The sequence below is a fragment of the Pteropus alecto genome, unplaced genomic scaffold (genome assembly GCF_000325575.1).
Source record: "Pteropus alecto unplaced genomic scaffold, ASM32557v1 scaffold39, whole genome shotgun sequence".
Taxonomy (NCBI): Eukaryota; Metazoa; Chordata; class Mammalia; order Chiroptera; family Pteropodidae; genus Pteropus; species Pteropus alecto.
Window position 1 is genome coordinate 2,730,861 of NW_006443568.1, and position 9,425 is coordinate 2,740,285.

Genomic DNA, 9,425 nt, shown 5'->3' on the forward strand with positions numbered 1-9,425 from the left:
GGGGGCAGTGCCCCGAGGACGTGTCGTGTGCGCGCCCGCCTGCCTGCGCTGCCCTGTCCGCCCAGGGCGGCCATTCCCGGCAAACGGCTTTGGGGGGCTGCGTACGGTCCGCCCAGAGCCTCCTGACACACAGCGCACCGCGACAGATCGGGATTCCAGACCCCGCTGATCCACAGACACGGTCTCCACTGCTGTCAGTAGAAAGTATCCTGAGCGTCACATCAGGCGCCTCTCCTTCCCAGCTCAGACCACTTCTTTCTATTCTGTCAGTCTTCTCTTTCTCCACAGTCCTGGGACAGAGAACACCACAACAGACGCAGCACTTTTCCTTCATTTCTTCATCCAACACAGCATGTCCAGTTGCCCTTTCCTCCCCATGCAGCCAGAAGGCACCCCAGGAATGGACCGTGATGAATGATGTGTTCTCTCACAAGCGCCTCTGGTCAGCAAGTCACCAGTCACTTCGCAAGAGAAAAGTCTTGTTTTCTCGGACGACTTCACTTTAGCAGCCAAGAACTAAGCGAGCAGCATCCCTGGCATCATGGTCAGCCCAGCATCCTTGGGGCTTTTAGCTAGGATTTTGAATTGGAGAACAGAGGACAACAGGTGGAGAAGCAGTTTCTAGTCAGCAGAACTGAGGGAGCTTTCTGTCCACCAGTTAAAATGGTACATCGTACATATGTTGTATTTGCTAGGACTGCCTTTACAATGTACCACAGACTGGTGCCTTAAACAACAGAAATTTATTTTCTCACAGTTCTGGAGGCTAGACATCCAAGATCAAGGACTGGTTCCTTCTGAGATCTCTCTCTTTTCTTTGTAGATGGCTGTCTTCACATGGTCTTCCCTCTGCACAGGTCTATGTCCAAATTTCCTCTTTGTATGCAGACACCAGTCATAATGGATTAGGCCCTGCCTTATGGACTTCGTTTTAACTCGGTTACCTCTTTGAAGATGTTATCTCTCAATACAGTCACATAGGGGGACACAATTCAGCCCGTAACATGTGCAGTGAGATATTCATTTGAGCAGCCATAGAGCCTAATAATTTTTGTACGTAATGATAAAAAACATTAGACGCACTATGGCCAGGCACCATATTATGGGCTTCACATATCATTTAACCTTTGTAGTCATCTATAAAGTAGATGTTATTAAGGAAGGTATTCGTACCGATGAGGAAACTGAAGTTCACAGAAGCTAAGGAAGTCAGGCTCTGGGTTATATGATACAGCAGGGAAGCATGGAAAAATTGGCATTCTAAATCCGGCATTCTAAATCCTGCATTCTATTGTTGCTCATTCCATCCCCACCTGGCTATGGAACTGGGGCTTTTAATTGAGCGACTAGATTCTAGTCTATTGATACCATACTCTAAGTTCATTCCATAGCACCATGTCACTTTTCTGTTAAACCAGATATTAACTGGAAACAATAATAGGGGACCAAAAACTTGAAGGGGAGGAAGCATTCACTAAATGAGCAAACTGGTTTATAGCTAAGAGGATAAGAAAAAACAACCAGAGGTCAAGTTCTGAGTTAAACCTAGTAGCCAACCCCCTCCTCCACTCCAAGCTAAATTCTTTTCACAATTTAAACAATGCCGGTGGCTTCCAGCCTGGTTTGAGGCAAACTTTCCCACTCTCGCTTCCTAACAAAGTTTTTCTGTGTTCTATTTGGTACCCTGAACAGAGACCATAACTTGTTTCCTGTACCGAAAATAGCCTTGAAACCTGAATATGAAATGTATTTACTTTATAGTTTCGGTCAGACTGCAATGCTTCAGTCCCTCAGTCTCGTGCTCCTGCATTCTTGGCCACTCTGATCTCCTAGACAACTATATTCTCTCACTCCCACTCAGGCACCCGCTGCCCCCTTTCTGAAGGCCCTTCTGACTGAGCCCTCCCAAACCAAAGTTCTATAGTCAATAAACTCTCCTAAACCTCAGCCTGTTCAGCAAGCCCTTCCTCTACTTCCTGCTGTGGCTGAGAGGAAGCCGTGCCCCAAAATACCACTTCCCCCTCAGCTCTCTCTGATGATGGCTGCTCATTGACCCACACCACACACGTCTACAGGATTGGGTGGGGGATGGGTAGAGAATTGGCAATATATTTGTCTCCATTGCACCAAACCTTGAGTTACCAGTCTCATGTTAAAACCACGTGTCATCTGGCCGAACCACCACAAGACCTCTCTTGGTGGTATAATTAACACAGCTCCTGATATTATTTCTTAGTCTAGGCCTGGTTCCCATTACATTATAAATCCATGAGGGCAGGGCTTATGCCTCGTTTGGGTATTCACGTTTGTGTCTCTGTGGCCTACCGCATTACCTGACACCAAATGCCAAGCAGGGAAACTTATGGAATGAATGAGTGAAGGAATGAGCAAGTACAAACAGTGGGCTCTAGAAATGGTCAAGTTGGGGAGAAATGATCCAGCCTAGGTGAAATTCCAGCTTCTCTAGAGCACAGACTTTCAAATCAGATGGTCTTGGGTTCAAATCCCAGTTCCACAATGTACTAGTTCTAAGTACCTGGGACAAGTCCCCTCACCGATTGCTCAGGAATATTGTGAGGAGAAAATCAAATCATATGTGTGCACGTTCCTTTGTCTCCGGAACAGAATAGGTACCTAATAGTTACTAATTCTCTTCCTTTCTCTCCTTTCCCGTAGCTGCTTCCCTGCTGCTGTCTTGCTGTCCCTCAAGAGATGGGTAGCTCAAGATCTCAGCTCAGTACAAAAGAAGGGAGCAGAACTGTCAGGAACTGAGCATATTTACAAGTCCTGATCCTGAGCCACCTGGGGACAGAACAGGGACTTGGCTCCTCCATCTGGGGGTGAGAATCAGAACATGCTCTGTCAAGGTTTATAAATGGAACTGAACTTTTTGAATGTGTCAATGTTCCCCTGAGACCCGAAAGAGCCAGAAGGAGCCTCACTAGTGGACACTGTGCCAGTAGGCAGGACTCCAGCTACCCACATTGTTTGTGATAATCCGATGCTAGTCTGGGCCATTGGTCTCTGCTGATGTTTTAACTGCTCAGCCTCTCCTCATACTAACTTTCCACAAGTCAGGAGCTTAGAATCAAGGAGGAGCTTCTTCACAGCTGATCAGTTGGGCCAGGGGCTTTCGCTCTTCTTTAGCTGGGAAACCCCTTATTAAAACAAGAATCTTAAGTAGGAGTTGAAGTAGAGCTACTCTGGCTGAAGAGGACAGGGACTGGCATTGAACACTACTGAGCTACCAGCTTTCCGAGATACCACCTGGCATCCAAATGGAATTTTTCCCCACCTGCTCCTACTCTATCGGCAGTCTTGCTCTTTTGCTTTTTTTAAATTGAGATATAATTCACGCGCCATGAAATTCACCATTTTTAAAGTGTAAAATTCAGTGGTTTTTAGTGTTTTAACAAGATTACACAATCATCGTCACTATCTAATTCCAGAAACTTTTCATCATTCCAAAAAGAAACCTAGTACTGGTTAATAGACGTTCCCCATTCTTTCTTCCCCCTAGGCCCTGGCAACCACTAATTTACTGTCTGTCTCTGGATTTGCCTATTCTGGACATTTCATATAAATGGAATCATACAATATGTGGTCTTTTGTATCTATTTTCTTTAACTTAGCATGTTTTCAATGTCCACATTGTAACATGTAGCAGTATTTCATTCCTTTTTATGGCTGAATAATATTCCATTGTATGGATATATCATATTTTGTTTATCCATTTATCAGTTGATAGACATTTGGTTTTTACCACTTTTCAGTTATAATTCTGCTGCTATGAACATTCACGTTCAAGTTTTTATGTGAGTATGTTTTCAATTCTTTTGAGTTTATACCTAGGAGTAGATTTTCTAGGTTATATGCTAACTCTGTGTTTAACTTTTTGAGGAACTGTTTTCCACAGCAGCTAGACTATTTTATATTCCCATCAGCAATGTATGAGGGTTCTAATTTCTCCACACTCTCACCAACACTAGATATTTTCAGATTTAAAAGGAATTATAGCTATCCTCATGGGTATGAGTGGTATCTCATTATAAATTTGGTTTGCATTTCCCTGAGGACTAATGAGGTTGAGCATCTATTTACGTGCCTATTTGCCATTTGTATATCTTTGGAGAAATATCGATTCAAATCCTCTGCCCTTTTTAAAATTGGATAATTTATCTTTTTTATTATTGAGTTGTAAGAGTCCTTTATACATTGTAGATATTAAGTCCCTTATCGAATATATGATTTGCAAAACTTTTCTCCTATATTGTGGGATGTCATTTCACTTTCTTTACGGTGTCCTTTGAAGCTCACAAAAAAATTTAATTTAGAAGTCCAATTTTTCTTTGATTGCTTGTACTTTTTAAATCATATATAAGAAACTTAATCCAAGGTCATGAAGATTTATTCCTATGTTGCCTTCTAAGAGTTTTGCAGTTTTAGTTCTTACATTCAGATTTTTTATCTATTTTGAATTGTTTTATATGTGATGTGAGTTAGAGGTTCAAATTCATTCTTTTGCATATGGATACACAGTTATCAAAGCACCATTTGTTGAAGACTATTCTTTCCCCCAACGAATGGCTAGCACCCTTGTCGAAATCAATCAACTGTAAACATAGGGTTTATTTCTGGATTCTCAATTCTATTCTGCCAATCTTATGTCTATTGTTATACTAGTATCACAACTGTCTTGATTATTGTACCTTTGTAGTAAGTTTTGAAATCAAGAAGTATAAGTCCTCAAACTTTTTTCTTTTTAAATATTGTTTTGACTATTCAAGGTCTCTTGCATTTACATGTGGATTTTAGGATTGGTTTGTCTATTTCTCCAAAAAAAAAAAAAAAAGGCAATTGGAATTTTGATCTACTGAATCTGTAGATCAATTTGGGGAGTATTGCCATCTTAACAATATTAAGTATTCCAATCAATGAACACAGGGTATCTTTCCATTTAGTTAGGTCTTTTTTAATTTCTTTCAACAAGTAGGTTTTTTTTTTTGGTAGTTTTCAGAGTACAAATCTTACACTTCTTTAGTAAATTTATTCCTAAGTATTTTATTTTTCTTGGTGCTATTATAAATGGAATTGTTTGCTTAATTTTATTTATACAACTGATTTTTTATATTAATCTTGTATCTACAATCTTACTGAATTTGTTTACCTCTAGCAGTTTAGGGGTGTGTGTGTGCGCACGTACGTGTGTGTGTGTGTGTGTGTGTGTGTGTGTGTGTGTGTATTTTTTGGTGTTTTCTATATGTAAGATCCTGTTATCTGTAGAGATAGTTTTACTTCTTCTTTTCCTATGGATGCTTTTTCTTTTATATCCTCGCTTAATTGCCCTTGCTAGAACTTCCAGTACAATGTTGAATACAAGCAACCTATTTTGTATTTTGCAGGCAGCTTTCTATATATTCATAGTCTAGGGGCCAAGGATACAGAGACTTAGCAAATATATCTGATTTTGCTATCTCTGTCAATGAAATGGCACAGCTAGCAAGGAGAGTAATGTATGAATCTTTGATAAGCAAATCGATTAGTATGTCTGCTTTTACTTTCAGCCTTTATTTCTACTACACTTTTCAACCAGGACAATTGATTTTTCTTTCTCTTCTTCAAGACAAAATAAAGGAAGTGAATTAGGGAATGTGATAAACTTGGACTCAAATTTCAATTTATATTGTGATTTTAAAATTTCAGTTCTAAAGGCCATATGACACTGAGTAAGCCACCTCACTTCTCTGACCCTTGCTTCCTCTTCTGTAAAATGGAGATGATACTAGTTGCTTCATAGGATTATTGAGAGGATCAAAGAAGATAATAAATGAAAAGCACCCAACACAGTGCCTGGAACTTAGAAAGGGCTCAAAAAATGCCCAATCCCTTAGACTTCCTCCCTGAACAAGCCTCCTTTATCTGTAGGTTGGGGGAAATAATTAATTTTAAAAATACTTTCCCAATACCCATAGTAGTCCAAAGAAGAAAGGGTTCTCAGAAAGTAGTGAGCTACAGGCTCTGGGGGTGTTTAAGCATGTTTGAAATGATGAAAAGGTAAGGTCAGATGACTTTTGTGGTTCCTTAGGGTCTATTAAGTTACAAGAAAATATTTATTGACTTATGTGTTATTTGATTATTTTTCAGCAACTCTTTATTGAGTACCTATCATGTGCCAGACACTGTGCTAGGTAATGAGAAATTCAAGAGTGAGCCAGAGAAGGAGGATTTCTGTCCTCATGGAATTTGCACTCTTCAAGTGAAACTAACAATAAAGAGAATAAACTAAAAACAAAAAAATAAAATAATTACAAATTGTGATGAGAGTTGTAGAATAAATAAACAAAATGGGATAGAGTACCTAAGGAAGGCAATTTTAGAAAAAGTGGAAAGGGATAGCCTCTCTGATAGCGACATTCAAACTGAGAACTTTCGGTGGTTTTAAAACAGGGCCACAAATTCTTTGACATTTCACCCATTAAGAGTTAAGGTCTATGTCCCCTCCCTTTGAATATGAGTAGGCTTATGACCAATTTTACTAATGGGAAACAGCAGAATTGATGCCATGTGATTGCCACAACTAGGTCATAAAACGTTAGGCAAGTTTTTACCTTGCTCGCTGGAGCCCTCTCTTTGGAAGACTGGCACTGTCATTTAAGAAGTCGTCTGACTACCCTGAGGTCACCATGGAGAGGCCACATGTAGGTGCTCCAGTTGACTGTCCCAGCTGACTAGCTTTCCAACTATTCCTGCTAAAATGCCAGTCACATGAGTAAAAGAGCCTCCAGATGATTCCAGCCACTAGCCGTTTGAGTCACCCTCATCTATTTGAATCCTGCTAGCTGAGATATTGCAGAGACAAACCATTTCCACTATTATTTTATTCTGAATTCCTGACCTACAGAATCTATAAGCATAAAAAAAGGATCGTTTCTTTTTAAATTAAGAAATAATTGACATATAACATTAGTTTCATGTGTGCAACATGATTCGATATTTGTGTATATTGTGAAATGACCACCATGATAAGTCTAGTTAACATCCCTCACCACACATAATTTTTTTTCTTGTGATAAGAACTTTTAAGACTTATTCTCTTAGCAACTTATTTTCTTCAAATATGCAGTACAGTATTATTAGCTATAGTCATCATGCTGTACATTACTTCCCCAGAATTTATTTATTTTATAATTGGAAGTTTTTAACTTTTGACCTCCTTCATCCATTTTGCCTACCTCCTTTCACCCCCTACCTCTGACAACTACCAATCTGTTCTTTATATCTATGAATTTGTTTGTTTGTTTAAATTTCAAATGTAAATGAGATCATACAATATTTGTCTTTCTCTGACATTTCACTCACGGTTCATCCATGTTCTCACGAAAGGCAAGAATTCCTTCTTTTTTATGAGCTGAATTATATTCCATTGTGTATATGTGTGAGAGGAACATAAATCCTACCTCTTGATGAAAGGGACATCAAAGAATTTATTGCCATACTTTAAAACTACCACAGTTGCTATGGTTAAGAAACTTGGAAGAAGAAAAGGAAGCCTGAAAACTGAAAGCTAGGAGATTTGGAGACTTTTCAGTGCCTAACTTCTCTTCTAGAAGACAACCTGTCTGTTAGAGGAAGATATTCTATTGAAGTGAGAGGGGAAGACCAAAAGTTCTGTTTTGGATCTGTTTATTTCAAAATGCCTATTAGCTATCTAAGAACAGCTGTCAAAGAGACAATAGTATATATAAGTCTGGAGTTCAGAGGCCTTGTCTGGGCTGGAGATATAAACTTGGAGGCCAGGTTAAAGAGTATTATTCACCAAACTTTTGTTAAAGATGGCAGAAAGATTTTATTCAAGAGTCTTGCAACAGGGGAGAGAGCCTGAGCTCAACTCTGAATACAGCAAAGACAGCAGGGGATTTATAGAAATGAGCAGAGTTAGGGAGTGAATTAATAAAAAGTTACTAAGAAGAGATATCAAAGGTAGGGGGATTCTTGCTAAACTGGCATAACAGGATTCTTGCTAAAGGCAAGCCAAGGACTTAGACAATAGGGTAGGAAAATAGGAACTTGATCAGATATCAAGGGCAGGAGAATTCTCACTAATCTGACTTAGTAGGATTCTTGCTGAAACTGACTGGGTAGGCTAAGGACAGTGCCCAAGGATGAAGCCTAGTCAATGAGGGCTCAGAGGAGCCTGTCTAAAGTTTTGTCAAGTAGACAGTCTTTGTCAGCCATCAGGTGTTCAAAACTACTGGAAGTGGATGAGATCTCCAAAGGAGTGAGAAGACAGGAGGGTGAAGAATGGAGTCCTGAGTCACTCCAACATTTGGAGATTGGCTTGATAAGAAGCCAGCAAAGGAGATTAAGAAGCATCAGACAGTGAGATGGTATATTACCGAAGCTAAGAAAAGAGTATTTCGAGAAAGAAGTGGTTAATCATGTTGAAAGCTTCCTAGAGGTTTTAAGATGAGAGATACTTAGGTATGTGTATTTGGTGATGGAAATGATCCAGTAGAGAAGGAGAAATTGATGATGCAGCAGAGAGAAGGAATTTGATCCTTGAGAAAGCAAAAGGATGTGGGATATAGTGCAGACCTAGGTGATAAAACAGAGAATATGGATCTTGATGCAGCTCAGAAAAGTTGGTAGATTAGATGGGAGCAAGATGGATCTGAATGCCTTATTTTCTCAATGAATTATAAATTGAGGGCATATGAGAATGAAGTGGGGGGAGTATGTTGGAGGTTTAAAGGAAGAAGAAAAGGTCATATTAGATAGTGTGAAACAAAACTACTGGGGGAGTACAGCAGGATTGCTGGGCAGTATTGAGTACTCATTTAAGGTTTCTAGTCAGAAATTTCAGTTAAGACAGCACTATTGTGTGATTCTATCCAGCCATGTCCAGCTGTCAGGTGCAGACATGGACTGCTCAATTAATTGGGTTTGGTAGAATTTGGAATTTTGTCAGTGAATTTGCTAAAGAGAAAGTGACAAGAGAATTAAGAATATTTATAACATGATGATTACGATGATGTCCTATGGAATCTAGACTGGGAAAGAAAAAAACCGAGAACATGAGGAGGATGAAAAAATTAGTCAAAACTGATGACACTGATGGATTAGAGGACTCTGCGAAGGTCTGATTCAACACTAGGAGATCTAGTCATAAAATTCCTCATAGTAGCGCAATAAAAGAGAAAAACCATATAATTATCCCAATTGATACTGAAAAAGCATTCAGTAAAATCCCACACTCATTCTTGTTAACACACACATGTGTGCACACACACACACAAACATAACTTTAATAATCCAGGAACAGAAGGAAATATTCTAAATGAGTTCATAAATGTAACAGTAACTAGCACAGAGTAAACATATAACTTTTGCTATCATCATCAGCATCATCATAATCTTTCCATTAT